The 25,565-nt window shown below is 49.3% G+C and overlaps 1 protein-coding gene across 2 annotated transcripts in view; it reads left to right on the top strand.

Annotated features, from left to right (window-relative positions):
• The first annotated feature begins 6,170 nt into the window (after positions 1 to 6,170).
• The window catches only part of TRIM59 (tripartite motif containing 59), a 43,905-nt gene continuing 24,510 nt past the window's right edge, over positions 6,171 to 25,565 (top strand). Inside the window, exon 1 of one of the 2 annotated variants that reach the window (XM_063916167.1) lies at positions 6,171 to 6,194. The gene's annotated coding sequence lies outside the window, so the exon portion shown is untranslated. Of the gene's footprint in view, positions 6,195 to 6,406; positions 6,872 to 25,565 lie in introns of those variants that run through there. The other variant, XM_063916165.1, reaches the window with a different exon arrangement.

Raw genomic sequence — 25,565 nt, 5'->3', positions numbered from 1 at the left:
TTTTTTCTATGGGGAATAATGTAATCGTTTTTTTCTGTGGAGGCCAGTGTGTGTGTGTGTGTTTTTGTTTTGTTTTACTGTGGGGGGCCAACGTCTTTGTTTTTTTTCCCCGTGGGGGACTGATGGTGTGCCTTGGCAATTTAAAAATATTGTTCGGTGTGCCACGAGTTAAAAAAGGTTGAAAATCACTACACTAGACTGTTAGCTCTTCAGAGCAGGGCCCTCTTTTCTCTTGTTATCTAAGCACTCTTCTCAACACATTTCACTCGCAGCTCTCTTCTACTCAGCGACCATCTTTGCCCACTTTTTCTGCTGCTGATAAAGGCTCATCTCCATCTATGGCCACCAGCCCCTAGTAGTACAATGATCACTCCATCACTACTTACATCTAAGCTGTATAATGTTTTTAGAATTGTGGTGCTCTTTGTTACCTGTACTTTATTTCTGTTATTTATTCACTGTAATGCTAAGTTTTGTCTCCATGTACTGTCCTTTATACGGGCTGCAAAACACTTGTGGCGCCTTACAAATAAAATGTAATAATAATAATAATAATAAGAATTTACTTACCGATAATTCTATTTCTCGGAGTCCGTAGTGGATGCTGGGGTTCCTGAAAGGACCATGGGGAATAGCGGCTCCGCAGGAGACAGGGCACAAAAAAGTAAAGCTTTTACCAGATCAGGTGGTGTGCACTGGCTCCTCCCCCTATGACCCTCCTCCAGACTCCAGTTAGGTACTGTGCCCGGACGAGCGTACACAATAAGGGAGGCAATTTGAATCCCGGGTAAGACTCATACCAGCCACACCAATCACACCGTACAACTTGTGATCTAAACCCAGTTAACAGTATGATAACAGAAAGAGCCTCTTAAAGATGGCTCCTTAACAATATAACCCGAATTTGTTAACAATAACTATGTACAGTATTGCAGATAATCCGCACTTGGGATGGGCGCCCAGCATCCACTACGGACTCCGAGAAATAGAATTATCGGTAAGTAAATTCTTATTTTCTCTATCGTCCTAAGTGGATGCTGGGGTTCCTGAAAGGACCATGGGGATTATACCAAAGCTCCCAAACGGGCGGGAGAGTGCGGATGACTCTGCAGCACCGAATGAGAGAATTCCAAGTCCTCTTTTGCCAGGGTATCAAATTTGTAGAATTTTACAAACGTGTTTTCCCCCGACCACGTAGCTGCTCGGCAGAATTGTAATGCCGAGACCCCTCGGGCAGCCGCCCAAGATGAGCCCACCTTCCTTGTGGAATGGGCCTTAACAGATTTAGGCTGTGGCAGGCCTGCCACAGAATGAGCAAGTTGAATTGTGTTACAAATCCAACGAGCAATCGTCTGCTTAGAAGCAGGGGCACCCAACTTGTTGGGTGCATATAGTATCAACAGCGAGTCAGATTTTCTGACTTCAGCCGTCCTTGAAATGTATATTTTTAAGGCTCTGACAACGTCCAACAACTTGGAGTCCTCCAAGTCGCCAGTGGCCGCAGGCACCACAATAGGTTGGTTCAGGTGAAACGCTGATACCACCTTAGGGAGAAAATGCGGACGAGTCCTCAGTTCTGCCCTATCCGAATGGAAGATTAGATAAGGGTTTTTATAAGATAAAGCCGCCAATTCAGATACTCTCCTGGCGGAAGCCAGGGCCAGTAACATAGTCACTTTCCATGTGAGATATTTAAAATCCACCTTTTTCAATGGTTCAAACCAATGGGATTTGAGGAAATCTAAAACTACATTTAGATCCCACGGTGCCACCGGAGGCACCACAGGAGGCTGTATATGCAGTACTCCTTTAACAAAAGTCCGTACCTCAGGAACTGAGGCCAATTCTTTTTGGAAGAATATTGACAGGGCCGAAATTTGAACCTTAATAGATCTCAATTTGAGACCCATAGACAATCCTGATTGTAGGAAATGTAGGAAACGACCCAGTTGAAATTCCTCCGTCGGAACACTCCGATCCTCGCACCACGCGACATATTTTCGCCAAATGCGGTGATAATGTTTCGCGGTGACTTCCTTCCTTGCCTTAATCAAGGTAGGAATGACTTCTTCTGGAATGCCTTTCCCTTTTAGGATCTGGCGTTCAACCGCCATGCCGTCAAACGCAGCCGCGGTAAGTCTTGAAAGAGACAGGGACCCTGTTGTAGCAGGTCCCTTCTCAGAAGTAGAGGGCACGGGTCGTCCGTGACCAACTCTTGAAGTTCCGGGTACCAAGTCCTTCTTGGCCAATCCGGAGCCACTAGTATTGTTCTTACTCCTCCTCACCGTATAATCTTCAATACCTTTGGTATGAGAGGCAGAGGAGGAAACACATATACTGATTTGTACACCCAAGGTGTTACCAGTGCGTCCACAGCTATTGCCTGTGGATCTCTTGACCTGGCGCAATACTTGTCCAGTTTCTTGTTGAGGCGAGACGCCATCATGTCTACCATTGGTCTTTCCCAACAGTTTATTAGCATGTGGAAGACTTCTGGATGAAGACCCCCCTCTCCCGGGTGAATATCGTGTCTGCTGAGGAAGTCTGCTTCCCAGTTGTCCACGCCCGGGAAGAACACTGCTGACAGTGCTATTACGTGATTCTCCGCCCAGCGAAGAATCTTGGCAGCTTCTGCCATTGCACTCCTGCTTCTTGTGCCGCCCTGTCTGTTTACATGGGCGACCGCCGTGATGTTGTCCGACTGAATCAACACCGGTTTTCCTTGCAGGAGTGGTTCCGCCTGGCTTAGAGCATTTTAGATTGCTCTTAGTACCAGAATGTTTATGTGAAGAGACTTTTCCAGGTTCGTCCATACCCCCTGGAAGTTTCTTCCTTGTGTGACTGCTCCCCAACCTCTCAGGCTGGCGTCCGTGGTCACCAGGATCAAATCCTGTATGCCGAATCTGCGGCCCTCCAATAGATGAGCCTTTTGCAACCACCACAGAAGATATACCCTTGTCCTTGGCGACAGGGTTATTCGCAGGTGCATCTGAGGATGCGACCCTGACCATTTGTCCAACAGATCCCTTTGGAAAATTCTTGCATGGAATCTGCCGAATGGAATTGCTTCGTAAAAAGCCACCATTTTTCCCAGGACTCTTGTGCATTGATGTACAGACACCTTTCCTGGTTTTAGGAGGTTCCTGACAGGTCGGATAACTCCTTGGCTTTTTCCTCGGGAAGAAAAACCTTTTTCTGAACCGTGTCCAGAATCATCCCTAGGAACAGCAGACGTATCGTCGGAAAACAGCTGCGATTCTTGGAATATTTAGAATCCAGTCGTGCCGTCGAAGAACTACTTTAGATAGTGCTCTTCCGACCTCCAACTGTTCTCTGGAACTTGCCCTTTTTAGGTCGTGCAAGTAAGGGATAATTTAGATGCCTTTTTTCTTTGAAGAAACATCTTTTCGGCCATTACCTTGGTAAAAAGGCCCGGGGTGCCGTGGATAATTCAAACGGCATCGTCTGAAACTGATATTGACAGTTCTGTACCACGAACCAGAGGTACCCTTGATGAGAAGGACAAAATTTGGACATGGAGGTAATCCTTGATGTCCAGGGACACCATATAGTCCCCTTTTTTCCGGTTCGCTATCACTGCTCTGAGTGACTTTATCTCGATTTGAACCTTTTATGTAAGTGTTCAAAACATTTTAGATTTAGACTATGTGTCACCAAGCCGTCTGGCTTCAGTACCACAATATAGTGTGGAAAAATAATACCCTTTTCCTTGTCGTAGGAGGGGTACTTTGATTATCACCTGCTGGATATACAGCTTGTGAATTGTTTCCAATGCTGCCTCCCTGTCGGAGGGAGCCGTTGGTAAAGCAGACTTCAGGAACCTGCGAGGAGAAGATGTCTCGACTCTCCAATCTTTACCCCTGGGATAATACTCGTACGATCTAGGGGTCAACTTGCGAGTGATCCCACTGCGCCCTGAGACTCTTGAGACTACCCCCCCACCTTGAGTCCGCTTGCACGGCCCCAGCGTCATGCTGAGGACTTGGCAGACGCGGTGGAGGGCTTCTTTTCCTGGGAAAGGGCTGCCTGCTGCAGTCTACTTCCCTTACCTCTATGTCTGGGCAGATATGACTGGCCTTTTGCCTGCATGCCCTCATGGGAAAGGAAAGATTGAGGCTGAAAAGACGGTGTCTTTTTTAGCTGAGATGTAACTTGGGGTAAAAAAGGTTGGATTTCCCAGCTGTTGCTGTGGTCCCCAGGTCCGATGGACCGACCCCCAAATAACTCCTTCCCTTTATACAGCAATACTTCCATCTGCCGTATGGGATCTGTATCACCTGACCACTGTCGTGTCCCTGACATCTTCTGGGAGATATGGACAACGCACTTATCTTGATGCCAGAGAGCAAATATCCCTCTGTGCATCTCACATACATATATATAGAATGCATCCTATTAAATGCTCTACATGAATAAAATATTTTCAGTCAGGGAATCCGACCAAGCCAACCCAGCACTGCATCTCCAGGCTGATGGCGATCGCTGGTCGCAGTATAACCACCGTATGTGTGTATATACTTTTTAGGATATTTTTCCAGCTTCCTATCAGCTGGCTCCTTGAGGGCGGCCGTATCTGGAGACGGTAACGCCACTTGATAAGCGTGTGAGCGCCTTATCACCCTAAGGGGTGTTTCCCAACGTACCCTAATTTCTGGCGGGAAAGGGTATAACGCCAATATTTGCTATCGGGGTAACCCTACGCATCATCACACACTTCATTTTATTTTATCTGATTCAGGAAAAACTACAAGTAGTTTTTTCACTCCCACATAATACCCTTTCTTGTGGTACTTGTAGTATCAGAAACACGTAACACCTCCTTCATTGCCCTTAACGTGTGGCCCTAATGAGAAATACGTTTGTTTATTCACCGTCGACACTGTATTCAGTGTCCGTGTCTGTGTCTGTGTCGACCGACTGAGGTAAATGGGCGTTTTTTTAAAAACCCCTGACGGTGTTTCTGAGACGCCTGGACCGGTCCTAATAGATTGTCGGCCGTCTCATGTCGTCAACCGACCTTGCAGCGTGTTGACATTCTCACGTAATTCTCTAAATAAGCCATCCATTCCGGTGTCGACTCCCTAGAGAGTGACATCACCATTACAGGCAATTTCTCCGCCTCCTCACCAACATCGTCCTCATACATGTCGACACACACGTACCGACACACAGCACACACACCGGGAATGCTCTGACAGAGGACAGGACCCACTAGCCCTTTGGGGAGACAGAGGGAGAGTCTGCCAGCACACACCAAAAACGCTATAATTATATAGGGACAACCTTATATAAGTGTTTCTCCCTTATAGCATCTTTTATATATATACAATATCGCCAAAATCAGTGCCCCCCCTCTCTGTTTTAACCCTGTTTCTGTAGTGCAGTGCAGGGGAGAGCCTGGGAGCCTTCTCTCCAGCTTTTCTGTGAGAGAAAATGGCGCTGTGTGCTGAGGAGATAGGCCCCGCCCCTTTTTCGGCGGGCTCGTCTCCCGCTATTTTTGAAGTTAGGCAGGGGTTAAATATCTCCATATAGCCTCTGTGGGCTATATGTGAGGTATTTTTTGCCTCTAATAAGGTTTTTATTTGCCTCTCAGAGCGCCCCCCCCAGCGCTCTGCACCCTCAGTGACTGTTGTGTGAAGTGTGCTGAGAGGAAAATGGCGCACAGCTGCAGTGCTGTGCGCTACCTTTATGAAGACTCAGGAGTCTTCAGCCGCCGATTTTGGACCTCTTCTCTCTTCAGCGTCTGCAAGGGGGCCGGCGACGCGGCTCCGGTGACCATCCAGGCTGTACCTGTGATCGTCCCTCTGGAGCTAGTGTCCAGTAGCCAAGCAGCAAATCCACTCTGCACGCAGGTGAGTTCACTACTTCTCCCCTAAGTCCCTCGTTGCAGTGATCCTGTTGCCAGCAGGACTCACTGTAAAGTAAAAAACCTAAGCTAAACTTTCTCTAAGCAGCTCTTTAGGAGAGCCACCTAGATTGCACCCTTCTCGTTCGGGCACAAAATCTAACTGGAGTCTGGAGGAGGGTCATAGGGGGAGGAGCCAGTGCACACCACCTGATCTGGTAAAAGCTTTACTTTTTTGTGCCCTGTCTCCTGCGGAGCCGCTATTCCCCATGGTCCTTTCAGGAACCCCAGCATCCACTTAGGACGATAGAGAAAATAAGTTTTGAAAGTGGGTATTGAGATGTCTATACTCCAATGAATGCTTTGCTTTTCCTGTCTGTAAGAGTCTGTCACATGTAGCTGTGACATTTCCAGCACCATCCATACTGGCAGTGACTGTGCTGTGTAACAGCTGGAGGGCCACATCCGCCTCAGACCCTGCTCTCTAGGCTAGAAGGTTATAGCTGATAGACGTGTGTTAACAGCCGGACACAGAGAACTTACTCCTCGTAGTTCCCGCACATATTATACTGTAGTATGCGGACATGATGTGCGGCACTGTGCTTCCTGCCACACTGACAGAGCAGATACAGTTTGAATGAAAAGATGATAAACATCCGCTGTGTGACGGGGGGTTGCTGACTGGCGGCTCCGGGATGATTACTTTTGAAATGTCAGTTTGCTATTCGCCGCCTCCCAGCCGGGCTCTGTCTTTGAAGTTGAACGGAGTGAGCATGCGCGGTGTTGGTGAACCCATCCCAGGGAGGACGCTTAGGTCGGGTACTGTCGTTCCTATATACTGTGTCCGTCTACCTGATCCCCCACTACAGAGACTACCCCAGTGCAGCCAGCGTGGTATAATCCAGTCCGATAGCAGTGCAGCCAGGATCCCATCCTAGCAGCATATCAGCGCCCAGCACCGGGTTCCTCCCTGGAACACTGCTGTTGAATGACCGCCGCACACAGGTAAGGCACAGGGCTGACGGTGGTTCCTCTACACCGTCTACGGACAATAGAATTGAATAATGACATTGGCTGGGGCTGGGACAGGGACACCCACCCGCCCTCGCCACTGCCACCCGGCTACACCCACCCGCCCTCGCCACTGCCACCCGGCTACCAAGTTGCTGCACCTGTATGTGCTTGTGCTAAATAATGTTACATTTGTAAGGTACATCGTGCAGTGTGTTCTCCTTGTGATACCAACAGCCGGCTGAAAAGAAAAAAAATAAACATGCAAAAATAGCAGATTCTGCATAATTTTATAAATTGATTATCTGTAAGAATAGCCTAATGCAGGAGAGTTCACAGGAATCTACAGAAAAACGCTAGTTTGCGCTGCAGATACGTAGTATCGCATTGGGGTAGATGTACTGCATCACCTATTTACCAAGGCACAGCAGGACGGTACATCTAATGAGCAGAATTTGCAATCCTTACTGAATCGGGTCCTTAAGGTGCGTACACACTGGCTGATATATTGCAGGTCCGTCTGCCAGTGTGTGTATATTGGCATGTTGGGGTGTGTGTGTGTGTACGGGCAGTCAGCTGACTGCCCGCTCAGAAGCTGCAACAGCCGGCGGTGATTGATAACTGAACTGGGTGGGCGTGTGCAAATGCCTGCCCAGTTCATGACGTCAGTCCCCGACGGATCGGGCAGTTTGTATGCACAGCACACTGCCCAATTCGGCTTTAGATAGATCTGTAGGTGTGTACCTAGCATAAGTCTCCAGAGTAAACTACCAACCAACCAGCTCCTGTTATTTTCCAAACACAGCCTGTAACATGGCAGTTTGGAGCTGATGGCTTGCTACATTATCTCTCTCCAATGAATGTCAATGTCTAGTGCCAAGAAGAGATCCCTCCTTTTTTTTTTTTTTTTTTTAAATACACAATACTCGAAAGTTAATTCAGCATGCTATATATGTTTGTCTGATAACACTAGTGCAATAACTTATACTGTAAATTGTTTTTTTTTCTTTTCTGTTTCTGTTATTGACCATAGCTTGTGTGTTTCAATTGAATGTGTATTTCTCTAACGTCCTAAGTGGATGCTGGGGACTCCGTCAGGACCATGGGGAATAGCGGCTCCGCAGGAGACAGGGCACAAAAACAAAGCTTTAGGACTAGGTGGTGTGTACTGGCTCCTCCCCCTATGACCCTCCTCCAAGCCTCAGTTAGGTTTTTGTGCCCGTCCGAGCAGGGTGCAATCTAGGTGGCTCTCTTAAAGAGCTGCTTAGAAAAGTTTTTTAGGTTTTTTATTTTCAGTGAGTCCTGCTGGCAACAGGCTCACTGCATCGAGGGACTTAGGGGAGAGAATTTCAACTCACCTGCGTGCAGGATGGATTGGATTCTTAGGCTACTGGACACCATTAGCTCCAGAGGGAGTCGGAACACAGGTCTCACCCTGGGGTTCGTCCCGGAGCCGCGCCGCCGACCCCCCTTACAGATGCTGAAGATTGAAGGTCCGGAAACAGGCGGCAGAAGGCTCTTCAGTCTTCATGAAGGTAGCGCACAGCACTGCAGCTGTGCGCCATTGTTGTCACACACTTCACACCAAGCGGTCACGGAGGGTGCAGGGCGCTGCTGGGGGGCGCCCTGGGCAGCAATATTTTAATACCTTATGGCAAAAGAATACATCACATATAGCCATTAAGGCTATATGTATGTATTTAACCCATGCCAGTCATCTAAATCTACGGGAGGAAAACCCGCCGAAATAGGGGGCGGGGCTTATTCTCCTCAGCACACAGCGCCATTTTCCTGCTCAGCTCCGCTGTGAGGAAGGCTCCCAGGACTCTCCCCTGCACTGCACTACAGAAACAGGGTAAAACAGAGAGGGGGGGCATTTTTTGGCGATATATTGGATATATTTAAGCTGCTATAAGGAACAACACTTATATAAGGTTGTTCCCATATATATTATAGCGCTTGGGTGTGTGCTGGCAAACTCTCCCTCTGTCTCCCCAAAGGGCTAGTGGGGTCCTGTCTTCGATAAGAGCATTCCCTGTGTGTCTGCTGTGTGTCGACATGTATGAGGACGATGTTGGCGTGGAGGCAGAGCAATTGCCGATAATGGTGATGTCACCCCCCAGGGAGTCGACACCGGAATGGATGGCTTTGTTTATGGAATTACGTGATAATGTCAGCACATTACAAAAATCAGTTGACGACATGAGACGGCCGGCAAACCAGTTAGTACCTGCCCAGGCGTCTCACACACCGTCAGGGGCTGTAAAACGCCCTTTACCTCAGTCGGTCGACACAGACCCAGACACAGACACTGAATCTAGTGTCGACGGTGATGAAACAAACGTATTTTCAAGTAGGGCCACACGTTATATGATCACGGCAATGAAGGAGGCTTTGCATATCTCTGACACTACAAGTACCACAAAAAGGGGTATTATGTGGGGGGTGAAAAAACTACCTGTAGTTTTTCCTGAATCAGAGGAATTAAATGATGTATGTGATGAAGCGTGGGTTAACCCAGATAGAAAAATGCTAATTTCAAAAAAGATATTAGCATTATACCCTTTCCCGCCAGAGGTTAGGGCGCGCTGGGAAACACCCCCTAGGGTGGATAAGGCGCTCACACGCTTATCAAAACAAGTGGCGTTACCGTCTCCTGATACGGCCGCCCTCAAGGATCCAGCGGATAGGAGACTGGAAACTACCCTAAAAAGTATATACACACATGCTGGTGTTATACTGCGACCAGCCATCGCCTCAGCCTGGATGTGCAGTGCTGGGGTCGTCTGGTTGGATTCCCTGACTGAAAATATTGATACCCTGGATAGGGACAGTATTTTATTGACTATAGAGCAATTAAAGGATGCTTTCCTTTATATGCGAGATGCGCAGAGAGATATTTGCACTCTGGCATCGAGAGTAAATGCGATGTCCATATCTGCCAGAAGGAGTTTATGGACGCGACAGTGGTCAGGTGATGCGGATTCCAAACGACATATGGAAGTATTGCCGTATAAAGGGGAGGAATTATTTGGCGTCGGTCTATCGGATCTGGTGGCCACGGCAACTGCCGGAAAATCCACTTTTTTACCTCAGACCCCCTCCCAACAGAAAAAGACACCGTCTTTTCAGCCGCAGTCCTTTCGGTCCTATAAGAACAAGCGGACAAAAGGACAGTCATATCTGCCTCGGGGCAGAGGAAGGGGTAAGAGAGGGCAGCAAGCAGCCCCTGCCCAGGAACAGAAGCCCTCCCAGGGTTCTGCAAAGCCCTCAGCATGACGCTGGGGCCTTACAAGCGGACTCAGGAGCGGTGGGGGGTCGACTCAAGAATTTCAGCGCACAGTGGGCTTGCTCACAGGTGGACCCCTGGATTCTGCAGGTAGTATCTCAGGGTTACAGGTTGGAATTCGAGAAGTCTCCCCCTCGCCGGTTCCTAAAGTCTGCTTTGCCAACGTCTCCCTCAGACAGGGCGACGGTATTGGAAGCCATTCACAAGCTGTTTTCTCAGCAGGTGATAGTCAAGGTACCCCTCCTACAACAGGGAAAGGGGTATTACTCCACGCTATTTGTGGTACCGAAGCCGGACGGCTCGGTAAGACCTATTCTAAATCTGAAGTCTTTGAACCTGTACATACAAAAATTCAAGTTCAAGATGGAGTCACTCAGAGCAGTGATAGCGAATCTGGAAGAAGGGGACTTTATGGTGTCCCTGGACATAAAGGATGCTTACCTGCATGTCCCAATTTGCCCTTCACATCAAGGGTACCTCAGGTTCGTGGTGCAAAACTGTCATTATCAGTTTCAGACGCTGCCGTTTGGATTGTCCACGGCACCTCGGGTCTTTACCAAGGTAATGGCCGAAATGATGATCCTTCTACGAAGAAGAGGCGTATTAATTATCCCTTACTTGGACGATCTCCTGATAAGGGCAAGGTCCAGAGAACAGCTGGAAGACGGAGTAGCACTGACCCAACTAGTGCTGCAACAACACGGGTGGATTCTGAATTTTACAAAATCTCAGTTGACCCCGACGACACGTCTGCTGTTCCTGGGAATGATTCTGGACACGGTTCAGAAAAAGGTGTTTCTTCCGGAGGAGAAAGCCAGGGAGTTATCCGAACTTGTCAAGAACCTCCTAAAACCAGGGACAGTGTCTGTGCATCAATGCACAAGAGTCCTGGGAAAGATGGTGGCTTCTTACGAAGCGATTCCATTCGGCAGATTCCACGCACAAACTTTTCAGTGGGATCTGCTGGACAAATGGTCCGGATCGCATCTGCAGATGCATCAGCGGATAACCTTATCGCCACGGACAAGGGTGTCTCTTCTGTGGTGGTTGCAGAGTGCTCATCTGTTAGAGGGCCGCAGATTCGGCATACAGGACTGGGTCCTGGTGACCACGGATGCCAGTCTGAGAGGCTAAGGAGCGGTCACACAAGGAAGAAATTTCCAGGGAGTATGGTCAAGCCTGGAGATGTCTCTTCACATAAATATACTGGAGCTAAGAGCGATTTACAATGCTCTAAGTCTGGCAAAACCCCTGCTTCAGGGTCAGCCGGTGTTGATCCAGTCGGACAACATCACGGCAGTCGCCCACGTAAACAGACAGGGCGGCACAAGAAGCAGGACAGCAATGGCAGAAGCTGCAAGGATTCTTCGCTGGGCGGAAGAGCATGTGATAGCACTGTCAGCAGTATTCATTCCGGGAGTGGACAACTGGGAAGCAGACTTCCTCAGCAGACACGATCTACACCCGGGAGAGTGGGGACTTCATCCAGAAGTCTTCCACATGATTGTGAACCGTTGGGAAAAACCAATGGTGGATATGATGGCGTCCCGCCTCAACAAAAAACTGGACAGGTATTGCGCCAGGTCAAGGGATCCTCAGGCAATAGCTGTGGACGCTCTGGTAACACCGTGGGTGTTCCAGTCAGTGTATGTGTTCCCTCCTCTGCCTCTCATACCAAAAGTACTGAGAATTATACGGCAAAAGGGAGTAAGAACGATACTAGTGGCTCCGGATTGGCCAAGAAGAACTTGGTACCCGGAACTTCAAGAGATGCTCACGGAGGATCCGTGGCCTCTACCTCTAAGACGGGACCTGCTTCAGCAGGGACCGTGTCTATTCCAAGACTTACCGCGGCTGCGTTTGACGGCATGGCGGTTGAACGCCGAATTCTAAAGGAAAAAGGCATTCCGGAAGAGGTCATTCCTACACTGGTAAAAGCCAGGAAGGAGGTGACTGCACAACATTATCACCGCATTTGGAGAAAATATGTTGCGTGGTGTGAGGCCAGGAAGGCCCCCACGGAGGAATTTCAACTGGGTCGATTCCTACATTTCCTGCAAACAGGATTGTCTATGGGCCTCAAATTGGGGTCCATTAAGGTTCAAATTTCGGCCCTGTCGATTTTCTTCCAGAAAGAATTGGCTTCAGTTCCTGAAGTCCAGACTTTTGTAAAAGGAGTACTACATATACAGCCCCCGGTTGTGCCCCCAGTGGCACCGTGGGATCTTAATGTAGTCTTGGATTTTCTCAAATCCCATTGGTTTGAGCCGCTCAAATCGGTGGAGCTGAAGTATCTTACATGGAAAGTAACCATGCTACTGGCCCTGGCTTCAGCCAGGAGAGTATCAGAATTGGCGGCTTTATCATATAAGAGCCCATATCTGATTTTCCATACGGACAGGGCAGAACTGCGGACGCGTCCTCATTTTCTGCCTAAGGTGGTGTCAGCGTTTCATCTGAACCAGCCTATTGTGGTGCCTGCGGCTACTAACGAGTTGGAGGATTCCAAGTTGTTGGACGTGGTCCGGGCATTGAAAATATATATTTCAAGAACGGCGGGAGTCAGAAAGTCTGACTCACTGCTTATATTGTATGCACCCAACAAGATGGGTGCTCCTGCTTCTAAGCAGACGATTGCTCGTTGGATTTGTAGCACAATTCAACTTGCACATTCTGTGGCAGGCTTGCCACAACCTAAATCTGTCAAGGCCCATTCCACAAGGAAAGTGGGCTCATCCTGGGCGGCTGCCCGGGGAGTCTCGGCATTACAACTCTGCCGAGCTGCTACTTGGTCAGGGGCAAACACGTTTGCAAAATTCTACAAATTTGATACCCTGGCTGAGGAGGACCTTGAGTTCTCTCATTCGGTGCTGCAGAGTCATCCGCACTCTCCCGCCCGTTTGGGAGCTTTGGTATAATCCCCATGGTCCTGACGGAGTCCCCAGCATCCACTTAGGACGTTAGAGAAAATAAGAATTTACTTACCGATAATTCTATTTCTCGTAGTCCGTAGTGGATGCTGGGCGCCCATCCCAAGTGCGGATTGTCTGCAATACTTGTAGATAGTTATTGTTACAAAAAAATCGGGTTGTTATTTGTTGTGAGCCGTCTGTTCAGAGGCTCCTACGTTTGTCATACTGTTAACTGGGTTCAGATCACAAGTTATACGGTGTGATTGGTGTGGCTGGTATGAGTCTTACCCGGGGTTCAATATCCTTCCTTATTGTGTACGCTCGTCCGGGCACAGTATCCTAACTGAGGCTTGGAGGAGGGTCATAGGGGGAGGAGCCAGTACACACCACCTAGTCCTAAAGCTTTATTTTTGTGCCCTGTCTCCTGCGGAGCCGCTATTCCCCATGGTCCTGACGGAGTCCCCAGCATCCACTACGGACTACGAGAAATAGAATTATCGGTAAGTAAATTCTTATTTTTGAGTAGAAATAAAATAAATCATTACAGGTTGTGTATCCCTTATCCAAAATGCTTGGGACCAGAGGTATTTTGGATATGGGATTTTTCCGTATTTTGGAATAATTGCATCCTATAATGAGATATCATGATGATGGGACCTAAATCTAAGCACAGAATGCATTTATATTTCATATACACCTTATACACACAGCCTGAAGGTACTTTTAGCCAATCTTTTTAATAACTTTGTGCATTAAACAAAGTGTGTGTACACCATACTTGCCTACCTGACCCTCTCCATGAGGGAGAAAATGCTCTGTTCCTGGACTTTCCTGGTAATGTATGATTGCCATCACCTGTGGTGAGCTAGTTAATTGATAAGAAAGGTGTTTCACCACAGGTGATGGCAATCATACATTACCAGGAAAGTCCAGGAACAGAGCATTTTCTCCCTCATGGAGAGGGTCAGGTAGGCAAGTATGGTGTACATTCACACAATTCATTTATGTTTCATATACACCTTATAAACACAGCCTGAAGGTCATTTAATACAATATTTGAAATAACTGTGTATTAAACAAAGTTTGTGTACATTGGGCCATCAGAAAACAAAGCTTTCTCTTACGTCCTAGAGCAGGCTTGTCCAACCCGCGGGCCGCATGCGGCCCAAGTCGGCTAGTAATGCGGCCCAGGAGCAGCGCTGCAGCAGAGGTTTTTTTTTTTTTTTTTCGAGTACAGACACCACATGTGAGGGGGGAATCAAGATCTGAAGTCCTGCGCCGCTGTACAGTGTCCGGGGAAGGGGGGGGGGGAATCAAGATCTGAAGTCCTGCGCCGCTGTACAGTGTCCGGGGTAGGGGGGGGGGAATCAAGATCTGAAGTCCGTGGCCGCGGCCTGCGCCGCTGTACAGTGTCCTGTACAGACGTCCCTCCCGTAGTACAGCAGAGAGGAGCGGCAGACGGAGGCAGCGCTGCAGGAGCGGCAAGTATGTGTCTGTGTGTGTGTGTTTTTTTTTTTTTTTTCTCTGACGTCCTAGTGGATGCTGGGACTCCGTAAGGACCATGGGGAATAGCGGCTCCGCAGGAGACAGGGCACAAGAATAAAAGCTTTAGGATCAGGTGGTGTGCACTGGCTCCTCCCCCTATGACCCTCCTCCAAGCCTCAGTTAGATTTTTGTGCCCGAACGAGAAGGGTGCAGGCTAGGTGGCTCTCCTGAGCTGCTTAGAATAAAAGTTTATTTTAGGTTTTTTATTTTCAGTGAGTCCTGCTGGCAACAGGCTCACTGCATCGTGGGACTAAGGGGAGAAGGCGATCTCACCTGCGTGAGCGAACTCACCTGCGTGCAGAGTGGATTGGGCTTCTTAGGCTACTGGACATTAGCTCCAGAGGGACGATCACAGGTTCAGCCTGGATGGGTCCCGGAGCCGCGCCGCCGGCCCCCTTACAGAGCCAGAAGAGCGAAGAGGATCGGTGAAATCGGCGGCAGAAGACGGTCCTGTCTTCAACTAAGGTAGCGCACAGCACTGCAGCTGTGCGCCATTGCTCTCAGCACACTTCACACTCCGGTCACTGAGGGTGCAGGGCGCTGGGGGGGGAGCGCCCTGAGACGCAATATAACAGATATACCTTAGGTTGGCAAAAAGAAATACATCACATATAGCTCCTGGGCTATATGGATGTATTTAACCCCTGCCATTTTTCCAGAAAAGAGCGGGAGATAAGGACGTCGTGAAGGGGCGGAGCCTATCTCCTCAGCACACAAGCGCCATTTTCCCTCACAGCTTCGCTGGAAGGACGGCTCCCTGACTCTCCCCTGCAGACCTGCTACAGAATCAGGGTAAAAAAGAGAAGGGGGGGCACTATTGGCAGCTAATAATAAAAACAGCAGCTATAAAAGGGAGTAACACTTATATAAGGTTATCCCTGTGTATATATATATATATATATATATATATAGCGCTTGGTGTGTGCTGGCAAACTCTCCCTCTGTCTCTCCAAAGGGCTGGTGGGGTCCTGTCCTCTATCAGAGCATTCCCGGTGTGTGTGCTGTGTGTCGGTACGTGTGTGTTGACATGTATGAGGAGGAAAATGATGTGGAGGCGGAGCAATTGCCTGGGTTAGTGAGGTCACCCCCTAGGGAGTCGACACCTGACTGGATGATCGTATTTAAAGATTTACGTGACAATGTCAGCACTTTGCAAAAAACTGTTGACGACATGAGACAGCCGGCAAATCAATTAGTGCCTGTCCAGGCGTCTCAGACACCGTCAGGGGCCCTAAAACGCCCGTTACCTCAGTGGGTCGACACAGACCCAGACACAGATACTGAGTCTAGTGTCGACGGTGAGGAGACAAACGTAATGTCCAGTAGGGCCACACGTTACATGATCACGGCAATGAAGGAGGCATTGAACATTTCTGACACTACAAGTACCACAAAGAAGGGTATTATGTGGGGTGTGAAAAAACTACCAATAGTTTTTCCTGAGTCAGATGAATTAAATGAGGTGTGTGATAAAGCGTGGGTTTCCCCCGACAAAAAACTGCTAATTTCTAATAAATTATTGGCACTATACCCTTTCCCGCCAGAGGTTAGGGCGCGTTGGGAAACACCCCCTAGGGTAGATAAAGCGCTCACACGTTTATCTAAACAAGTAGCGTTACCGTCTCCTGATACGGCCACCCTCAAAGAACCAGCTGATAGAAGGCTGGAAAATATCCTAAAAAGTATATACACACATACTGGTGTTATACTGCGACCAGCTATCGCTTCAGCCTGGATGTGCAGTGCTGGAGTCGCGTGGTCGGATTCCCTGACTGAAAATATTGATACCCTGGACAGGGACAATATATTGTTAACTATAGAGCATTTGAAGGATGCATTACTATATATGCGTGATGCACAGAGGGATATTTGCACCCTGGCATCAAGAGTAAGTGCTATGTCCATTTCTGCCAGAAGAGCATTATGGACGCGACAGTGGTCAGGGGATGCGGATTCCAAACGACATATGGAAGTATTGCCGTATAAAGGGGAGGACTTATTTGGGGCTGGTCTATCGGACCTGGTGGCCACGGCAACGGCTGGAAAGTCCACCTTTTTACCCCAGGTCACCTCACATCAGCAGAAAAAGACACCGTCTTTTCAAACTCAGTCCTTTCGTTCCCATAAGTACAAGCGAGCAAAAGGCCACTCATTTCTGCCCCGGGGCAGAGGAAGAGGAAAAAGACTGCACCATGCAGCCGCTTCCCAGGAGCAGAAGCCCTCCCCTGCTTTTGCCAAGTCTTCAGCATGACGCTGGGGCTTTACAAGCAGACTCAGAGACGGTGGGGGCCCGTCTCAAGAATTTCAACGCGCAGTGGGCTCACTCGCAAGTGGACCCCTGGATTCTACAGGTAGTATCGCAGGGGTACAAACTGGAATTCGAGGCGTTTCCCCCTCGCCGGTTCCTGAAGTCTGCTCTACCAAAGTCTCCCTCCGACAGGGAGGCAGTTTTGGAAGCCATTCACAAGCTGTATTCCCAGCAGGTGATAATCAAGGTACCCCTCCTACAACAAGGAAAGGGGTATTATTCCACGCTGTTTGTGGTACCGAAGCCGGACGGCTCGGTGAGACCAATTTTAAATCTGAAATCCTTGAACATTTACATAAAAAGGTTCAAATTCAAGATGGAGTCACTCAGAGCAGTGATAGCGAACCTGGAAGAAGGGGACTATATGGTGTCTCTGGACATCAAAGATGCTTATCTCCACGTCCCAATCTACCCTTCTCACCAAGGGTACCTCAGGTTTGTAGTACAAAACTGTCATTATCAGTTTCAGACGCTGCCGTTTGGGTTGTCCACGGCACCTCGGGTCTTTACCAAGGTAATGGCCGAAATGATGATTCTTCTTCGAAGAAAAGGCATCTTAATTATCCCTTACTTGGACGATCTCCTGATAAGGGCAAGGTCCAGGGAACAGTTAGAAGTCGGAGTAGCACTATCTCAGGTAGTGTTACGTCAGCACGGGTGGATCCTAAATATTCCAAAATCGCAGCTGATTCCAACGACACGTCTACTGTTCCTAGGAATGATTCTGGAAACAGTCCAGAAGAAGGTGTTTCTCCCGGAGGAGAAGGCCAGGGAGTTATCTGAGCTAGTCAGGAACCTCCTAAAACCAGGCCAGGTGTCAGTGCATCAGTGCACGAGGGTCCTGGGAAAAATGGTGGCTTCTTACGAAGCGATTCCATTCGGAAGATTCCATGCAAGAACGTTTCAGTGGGATCTACTGGACAAATGGTCCGGATCGCATCTTCAGATGCATCAGCGGATAACCCTGTCGCCAAGGACAAGGGTGTCTCTTCTGTGGTGGCTGCAGAGTGCTCATCTACTAGAGGGCCGCAGATTTGGCATTCAGGATTGGATCCTGGTGACCACGGATGCCAGCCTGAGAGGCTGGGGAGCAGTCACACAGGGAAGAAATTTCCAGGGCTTGTGGTCAAGCATGGAAACATCTCTTCATATAAACATTCTGGAACTAAGGGCCATTTACAATGCCCTAAGTCAAGCGAAACCCCTGCTTCAGGGTCAGGCGGTATTGATCCAATCGGACAACATCACGTCAGTCGCCCACGTAAACAGACAGGGCGGCACGAGAAGCAGGAGGGCAATGGCAGAAGCTGCAAGGATTCTTCGCTGGGCGGAAAATCATGTGATAGCACTGTCAGCAGTGTTCATGATGGCGTCCCGTCTAAACAAAAAACTAGACAGGTATTGCGCCAGGTCAAGGGACCCTCAGGCAATAGCGGTGGACGCTCTGGTAACACCGTGGGTGTACCAGTCAGTGTATGTGTTCCCTCCTCTGCCTCTCATACCAAAAGTACTGAGAATCATAAGAAGGAGAGGAGTAAGAACTATACTCGTGGTTCCGGATTGGCCAAGAAGGACTTGGTACCCGGAACTTCAAGAGATGCTCACGGAAGACCCGTGGCCTCTACCTCTAAGAAAGGACCTGCTCCAGCAGGGGCCTTGTCTGTTCCAAGACTTACCGCGGCTGCGTTTGACGGCATGGCGGTTGAACGCCGGATCCTGAAGGAAAAAGGCATTCCAGATGAAGTCATCCCTACCCTGATCAAAGCCAGGAAGGATGTAACCGCAAAACATTATCACCGCATTTGGCGAAAATATGTTGCGTGGTGTGAGGCCAAGAAGGCCCCTACAGAGGAATTTCAACTGGGTCGTTTCCTCCATTTCCTGCAAACTGGACGGTCTATGGGCCTAAAATTAGGGTCCATTAAGGTTCAAATTTCGGCCCTGTCGATTTTCTTCCAGAAAGAACTGGCTTCCGTGCCTGAAGTTCAGACATTTGTAAAAGGGGTACTGCATATACAGCCTCCTTTTGTGCCTCCAGTGGCACCTTGGGATCTCAATGTTGTTTTGAGTTTCCTAAAGTCACATTGGTTTGAACCACTCACCACTGTGGACTTAAAATATCTCACATGGAAGGTGTCGATGCTGTTAGCCCTGGCTTCAGCCAGGCGTGTGTCAGAATTGGCGGCTTTATCGTATAAAAGCCCTTACTTAATTTTTCATTCTGACAGGGCAGAATTGAGGACTCGTCCTCAATTTCTCCCTAAGGTGGTTTCTGCATTTCACATAAACCAACCTATTGTGGTACCTGCGGCTACTAGGGACTTGGAGGACTCCAAGTTGCTTGACGTTGTCAGGGCCCTGAAAATATATGGTTCCAGGACGTCTGGAGTCAGAAAATCTGACTCGCTGTTTATCCGGTATGCACCCAACAAGCTGGGTGCTCCTGCTTCTAAGCAGACGATTGCTCGTTGGATTTGTAGTACAATTCAGCTTGCACATTCTGTGGCAGGCCTGGCACAGCCAAAATCTGTAAAAGCCCATTCCACAAGGAAAGTGGGCTCATCTTGGGCGGCTGCCCGAGGGGTCTCGGCTTTACAACTTTGCCGAGCAGCTACTTGGTCAGGGGCAAACACGTTTGCTAAATTCTAGAAATTTGATACCCTGGCTGAGGAGGACCTGGAGTTCTCTCATTCGGTGCTGCAGAGTCATCCGCACTCTCCCGCCCGTTTGGGAGCTTTGGTATAATCCCCATGGTCCTTACGGAGTCCCAGCATCCACTAGGACGTCAGAGAAAATAAGATTTTACTCACCGATAAATCTATTTCTCGTAGTCCGTAGTGGATGCTGGGCGCCCATCCCAAGTGCGGATTGTCTGCAATACTTGTATATAGTTATTGTTACAAAAATTCGGGTTATTATTGTTGTGAGACATCTTTTCAGAGGCTCCTTTCGTTTATCATACTGTTAACTGGGTTCAGATCACGAGTTGTACTTTGTGATTGGTGTGGCTGGTATGAGTCTTACCCGGGATTCAATATCCTTCCTTATTATGTACGCTCGTCCGGGCACAGTATCCTAACTGAGGCTTGGAGGAGGGTCATAGGGGGAGGAGCCAGTGCACACCACCTGATCTTAAAGCTTTTATTCTTGTGCCCTGTCTCCTGCGGAGCCGCTATTCCCCATGGTCCTTACGGAGTCCCAGCATCCACTACGGACTACGAGAAATAGATTTATCGGTGAGTAAAATCTTATTTTTACAGCTACAAGGGGCACAGTACAAGGGCGCAGCTACAAGGGGCACAGTACAAGGGGGCAGCTACAGGGCCACAACTACAAGGGGCACCGTACAAGGGGGCAGCTACAAGGGGGCAGCTACAGGGCCACAACTACAAGGGGCACAGTACAAGGGGGCAGCTACAAGGGGCACAGTACAAGGGGGCAGCTACAGGGCCACAACTACAAGGGGCACAGTACAAGGGGGCAGCTACAAGGGGCACAGTACAAGGGGGCAGCTACAGGGCCACAACTACAAGGGGCACAGTACAAGGGGGCAGCTACAGGGCCACAACTACAAGGGGCACAGTACAAGGGGGCAGCTAGTGCTACAGGGGCACAGTACAAGGGGGCAGCTACAGGGGCACAACTACAAGGGGCACAGTACAAGGGGCGCAGCTACAGGGGCACAACTACAAGGGGCGCAGCTACAGGGGCACAGCTACAAGGGGCGCAGCTACAAGGGGCGCAGCTACAGGGGCACAGCTACAAGGGGCGCAGCTACAGGGGCACAACTACAAGGGGCGCAGCTACAGGGGCACAGTACAAGGGGCACAGCTACAGGGGCACAACTACAAGGGGCACAGTACAAGGGGCGCAGCTACAGGGGCACAACTACAAGGGGCGAACGTCTTCCCGCGTCAGTGAGGGCATAATATTCATTCATTCATTCATTCGTTTGTAAGTATAATTTTAATTTCTCTGACGTCCTAGTGGATGCTGGGGACTCCGTCAGGACCATGGGGAATAGCGGCTCCGCAGGAGACAGGGCACAAAATTTAAAAGTTTGACCACTAGGTGGTGTGTACTGGCTCCTCCCCCTATGACCCTCCTCCAAGCCTCAGTTAGGTTTTTGTGCCCGTCCGAGCAGGGTGCAATCTAGGTGGCTCTCATAAAGAGCTGCTTAGAGTAAAACTTTTGATAGTTTTATTATTTTCAGTGAGTCCTGCTGGCAACAGGCTCACTGCAACGAGGGACCTAGGGGAGAAGAAGTGAACTCACCTGCGTGCAGGATGGATTGGCTTCTTAGGCTACTGGACACTAGCTCCAGAGGGACGATCACAGGTACAGCCTGGATGGGTCACCGGAGCCGCGCCGCCGACCCCCTTGCAGATGCCGAAGTAAGAAGAGGTCCAGAAACCGGCGGCTGAAGGCTTTTCAGTCTTCATGAGGTAGCGCACAGCACTGCAGCTGTGCGCCATTGCGCTCAGGCACACTTCACACCGGCGGTCACTGAGGGTGCAGGGCGCTGGGGGGGGCGCCCTGGGCAGCAATGTTAATACCTTTCTGGCTAAAAAGAATACATCACATATAGTCCATGAGGCTATATGGATGTATTTCACCCCTGCCAGGTCTCAGAAAAACCGGGAGAAGAGCCCGCCGGAATAGGGGGCGGGGCCTATCTCCTCAGCACACAGCGCCATTTTCCTACACAGCTCCGCTGCTAGGAAGGCTCCCAGGCTCTCCCCTGCACTGCACTACAGAAACAGGGTAAAAAACAGAGAGGGGGGGCATTTTTTGGCGATATTATATATATTTCTCTAACGTCCTAGTGGATGCTGGGAACTCCGTAAGGACCATGGGGAATAGCGGGCTCCGAAGGAGGCTGGGCACTCTAGAAAGATCTTAGACTACCTGGTGTGCACTGGCTCCTCCCACTATGACCCTCCTCCAAGCCTCAGTTAGATTTCGTGCCCGGCCGAGGTTGGATGCACACTAGGGGCTCTCCTGAGCTCTTAGAAAGTTATAGTCTTAGAATTTGTTCTTTTCAGTGAGACCTGCTGGCAACAGGCTCACTGCAGCGAGGGACTAAGGGGAGAAGAAGCGAACTCGCCTGCTTGCAGCCGGATTGGGCTTCTTAGGCTACTGGACACCATTAGCTCCAGAGGGATCGACCGCAGGCCCAGCCTTGATGTTCGGTCCCGGAGCCGCGCCGCCGTCCCCCTTACAGAGCCAGAAGCAAGAAGATGGTCCGGAAAATCGGCGGCATGAAGACTCAGTCTTCACCAAGGTAGCGCACAGCACTGCAGCTGTGCGCCATTGCTCCTCTCACACACTTCATACTCCGGTCACTGAGGGTGCAGGGCGCTGGGGGGGGGGGCGCCCTGAGGCAGCAATAAAAACACCTTGGCTGGCAAAAATACCTCAATATATAGCCCCAGGGGCTATATATGAGGTAAATACCCCTGCCAGAAGTCCATAAAAAGCGGGAGAATAGGCCGCGAAAAAGGGGCGGAGCCTATCTCCTCAGCACACTGGCGCCATTTTCCCTCACAGCTCCGTTGGAGGGAAGCTCCCTGGCTCTCCCCTGCAGTCTACAAGGGTTAAAAAAAGAGAGAGGGGGCACTAAATTTAGGCGCAGTATACATTATATATATATATATATATATATATATATATATATATATATATATAGATATAAAGCTATAGGGGACATAACTCAGTTAGTCCCTGCAGTATATAGCGCTCTGGTGTGTGCTGGCATACTCTCACTCTGTCCCCCCAAAGGGCTTTTGTGGGTCCTGTCCTCGTTTAGAGCATTCCCTGTGTGTCTGCGGTGTGTCGGTACGGCTGTGTCGACATGTTGAATGAGGAGGCTTATATGGTGACGGAACAGAGGCCGATATATGTGATGTCGCCCCCTGTGGGGCCGACACCAGAGTGGATAGAGAGGTAAAAGGTATTAACCGACAGTGTCAACTCCTTACATAAAAGGGTGGATGACGTAACAGCTGTGGGACAGCCGGCTTCGCAGCCCGCGCCTGCCCAGGCGTCTCAAAGGCCATCAGGGGCTCAAAAACGCCCGCTCTCTCAGATGGCAGACACAGATGTCGACACGGAGTCTGACTCCAGTGTCGACAAGGTGGAGACATATACACAATCCAATCCGTGACTTGATCCCGGCAATAAAAAATGTGTTATACATTTCTGACTTTAACCTCTATAAATGGGTTTTAGGTTTGGGGAGAAAAAACAGGCAGTGTTTTGTTCCCCCATCAGATGAATAAATGAAGTGTGTGAAAAGCGTGGGTTCCCCCGTTAAGAAACTGGTAATTTATAAAAAGTTACTGATGGCGTACCCTTTCCCGCCAGGAGGATAAGTTACGCTGGAAGATATCCCCTAGGGTGGATAAGGCGCTCACACGTTTGTCAAAAAAGGTGATACGGCCACTTTAATAGGTACCTGTTGATAAAAAAAACAGGAGGCTATCCTGAAGTCTGTATTTACACACTCAGGTACTAGACTGAGACCTGCAGATAGTGCTGCTGCAGCGTGGTTGGTGACCCTGTCAAACAGGGATAATAGTTGGCAAACATAAAAACATATTAAAGACGTTGTCTTATATATGGGGGATGCACAGAGGGATATTTTGCCGGCTGGCATCCAAGATAAATGTAATGTCCATTCTGTCAGGAGGGTATTAGAGACCTGTCACTGCACAGGTGATGCTGACTTAAAAAGCGCATAGAGAGCCTTATAAGAGTGAGGAATTATTTGGGGATGGTCTCTGGGACCTCGTATCCACAGCAACTGCTGGGAAGAAATAATTTTACCTCAGGTTTCCTCACAGAAAAAGGTACAGTCCTTTCGGCTTCAGAAAAGCAAGCGGGTCAAATGGCGCTTCCTTTCTGTACAGAGACAAGGGTAGAGGGAAAAAGCTGCACCAGTCAGCCTGTTCCCAGAATCAAGATTCTTCCCCCGCCTCCTGTGAGTACACACCATGACGCGGGTGCTCCACAGGTGTAGCCAGGTACGGTGGGGGGCCGCCTCAAAAATTTCAGCAATTAGTGGGCTCGCTCACAGGTGGATCCCTGTTTCTTCCAAGTAGTATTTCAGGGGTACAAGCTGGAATTAGAGATGTCTCCCCCCAGCCGTTTCCTAAAATATGCCTTGCTGACAACTCCCTCAAACAGGGAGGCTGTGCTAGAGGCAATTAATAAGCGGTATTCCCAGCAGGTAATACTCAAGGTGCCCCTACTTCAACAAGGACGGGGTTACTATTCCACACGGGTTGGGGTACCGAAACCGCATGGTTCGTTGTGACCCATTTTATATTTAAAATCCTTGAACATAAAAAAATTCAAGTTCAAGATGGAATCGCTCAGGGCGGTTATTGCAAGCCTGGACGAGGGGGATTACATGGTATCCCGGGACATCAAGGATGCTTACCTGCATGTCCCCATTTACCATCCTCGCCAGGAGTACCTCAGATTTGTGGTACAGGATTACCATTACCAAGTCCAGACACTGCCGTTTGGACTGTACATGGCACCAAGGGTGTTTTATCAAGGTAATGGCCGAAATGATGATACTCCTTCAAAAAAAGGGAGTTGTAATTATCCCGTAATTGGACAATCTCGTTATAAGGGCGAGGTCCAAGGAGCAGTTGGTAGTCGGGGTAGCACTATTTTGGAAAGTGCTACAACAGCATAGGTGGATTCTAAACAGTCCAAAGTCACAGCTGGTTCCTATGACACGTCTACTGTTCCTGGGGATGGTTCTGGACATAAACCAGAAATAGTGTTTCTCCCGGAGGAGAAAGCCAAGGAGTTGTCATCTCTAGTCAGAGACCTCCTGAAACCAAAATAGGTAGCGGTGCATCATTGCACGCGAGTCCTGGGAAAAATGGTAGCTTCTTACGAAGCAATCCCATTAGGCAGGTTCCATACAAGAACTTTTCAGAGGGACCTGTTGGACAAGTGGTCCGGATCGCATCTTCCGATGCATAGGCTGATAACCCTGTCTCCAAGGACCAGGGTATCTCTACTGTGGTGGCTGCAGAGTGCCCATCTTCAAGAAGGCCGCAGGTTCGGCATACAGGACTAGGTCCTAGTGACCATGGATTCCAGCCTTTGAGGCTGGGGGGCAGTCACATAGGGAAGAAACTTCCAGGGACTTTGGTCAAGTCAGGTTATTTCCCTACACATAAATATTCTGGATCTGAGGGCCATTTACAATGCCCTGAGGCCAGCAAGGCCTCTGCTTCAAAACCAGCCGGTACTGATCCAATCAGACAACATCACGGCAGTCGCCCATGTAATCAACAGGGCGGCACAAAAAGCAGGATGGCGATGGCAGAAGCCACAAGGATTCTCCGATAGGCGGAAAATCATGTGTTAGCACTGTCAGCAGTGTTCATTCCCGGAGTGGACAACTGGGAAGCAGATCTTCTCAACAGACACGACCTCCACCCGGGAGAATGGGGACTTCCTCCAGAAGTCTTCCAATAGGATTGTACACCATTGGGAAAGGCCACAGGTGGACATGATGGCGTCCCGCCTTAACAAAAAGCTATAAAAGATATTGCTCCAGGTCAAGGGACCCTCAGGCGATAGCTATGGACGCTCTGGTAACACCGT

This window comes from Pseudophryne corroboree, chromosome 4 (assembly GCF_028390025.1).
Source record: "Pseudophryne corroboree isolate aPseCor3 chromosome 4, aPseCor3.hap2, whole genome shotgun sequence".
Lineage (NCBI taxonomy): Eukaryota > Metazoa > Chordata > Amphibia > Anura > Myobatrachidae > Pseudophryne > Pseudophryne corroboree.
Note: the sequence above shows the minus strand (reverse complement) of the source record. Positions and strands in the feature narration are given on the sequence as shown.